Genomic DNA, 1,808 nt, shown 5'->3' with positions numbered 1-1,808 from the left:
CCACCCCTACCTCTGCCCCCTTCTCTGAGATCCTGACTCTTTACGCAGCCTTCATCTACTGCTACTACTTGGCTCCGTCTTACAGCTGTCTTTCCGCCTCACCCCTGATCTTGAGGAAGGTAAGACCTAATACCCAGCCTTCTCGGACAAAGGGGAAAAATGTCGGAGGTCCCGAGTGCAAGTTGCGCACGTAAAAGATCCCTTGGTCGTCCTTAAACCGGCAAATGTAGGCTTCGGCCGCCACCCGGGCAAAATTCAAAATTCCACCCACGCTGAAAATGTTTAATGTGTCTCACGCGACCATACTATGATCTTTTGCAGTTGCGAGTGACGAAAAAAAATATATTTAAAAATCGCCAAACAAAACAGCTGCAACGGCGTTTGTAGTACATTGGTTAGGTTTTTTTTAAAAACCGCAGCATATAAAAGAAATAAGTTTGAATCCCTTGCAGGGCCAGTTTATTTTTGTCAAGTGTCTTTATCTTTCTACTGCCAAGCTATATCCCATTTATCAAGTGCAAGCCTTGATAAGCAGGTTCAAGGTCGAATGAGACAGTGAAAATAATCTAAAGTCTAAAGTCATGTGTCGATCAACCTCTTTGGTGTCGATTCGTAATTGTATTGCTCCAATTACCGTTTTGCAATGAACTGTTTTTTTGTTGTTGTTTGTTTGTTTGTTGTTGTTTGTTTGTTTGTTTGTTTGTTTGTTGTTGTTGTGTTGTTGTTGTGTTGTTGTTTTTTTTGGGGGGAGGGTAGGGGATGGGGTTGTGTACAATGCAGTAGACCAGCGTTTGTGGTGTAGCCTACTCTGAGGCGCTTCGCTGTCGCGCACGGAAGACCTGAGTTTGATTCTGGTGTGGGGAGAATTTTTATCGAGTACCGCACAACCAAAGAGAATCTTCGGTACAACTTCCTTATCTCTGAAGCGACGTTTAATTAATCCCTCTCGGCCTTAGCTGAAGCTGACAGACAGGGTCGCAGCCCGCCTTCTTAATGATCTAAATTAAGTAGATTTTTTTTTTTTTGGGGGGGGGGTAAATATCTTCATAAAAACTACACACACACACACACACACACACATACACTCACACACACACACACACACACACACACACACACACACACACACACACACACATACACTCTCTTACTACATGCAACGTTTTGTTTTGCCTGACAACTTTTCGTAGGCATAATTAGTGTTTAAGAGTCTAGGATGAGTCATAAAATATAAAACAGTAAGAAGGTAAATGAGAAAGTTGAGAAACAAGAGTTCTGGTGTTATTCTTTGAACAATTTGGTCGAACGAAGACCACTTTCTTAATAATCCAATTTGTGTCAATGGGGGCGTTAAACACCCCCTACACTAAAAACAAAAAAACCCAAACAAAACAAAACAAAACAAAACAAAAAAACCTATTGTACGACACTCAACTACTGTAGATCACAACAACCCAATAGTCACTCGAAAACTTGATGTTCCTCTAAATATAAAATACAATGACAATACAACAGTATTCAAGCAGGCAAGAGACCCAACCTTTCTTGAGACGTTTTCTACAAGAAATTGAAACCCTTATTCGTACGAAGTGATCTACGTTGAGCTACGGAACGTTGCATTTGAAAATTCGGTATTTTCGATGAATGCTCATTGAAAACTCAAATCATCATAGAGTGCTCCGGCATGGATTACTGAAAAAAGAAATATAGGTCGCCCCTATCAACACTATTACAGTCCGTGCCGGCTTTAAGCACGCCGGCCTTAAGCACGTTTCGGACTCAAGCACGCTAAACGGCTCTTACCGAAT

This window comes from Aplysia californica, unplaced genomic scaffold (assembly GCF_000002075.1).
Source record: "Aplysia californica isolate F4 #8 unplaced genomic scaffold, AplCal3.0 scaffold00170, whole genome shotgun sequence".
Classification (NCBI taxonomy): domain Eukaryota; kingdom Metazoa; phylum Mollusca; class Gastropoda; order Aplysiida; family Aplysiidae; genus Aplysia; species Aplysia californica.
The sequence above is the reverse complement of the archived record's forward strand: the minus strand, read 5'-3'. Positions refer to the sequence as shown.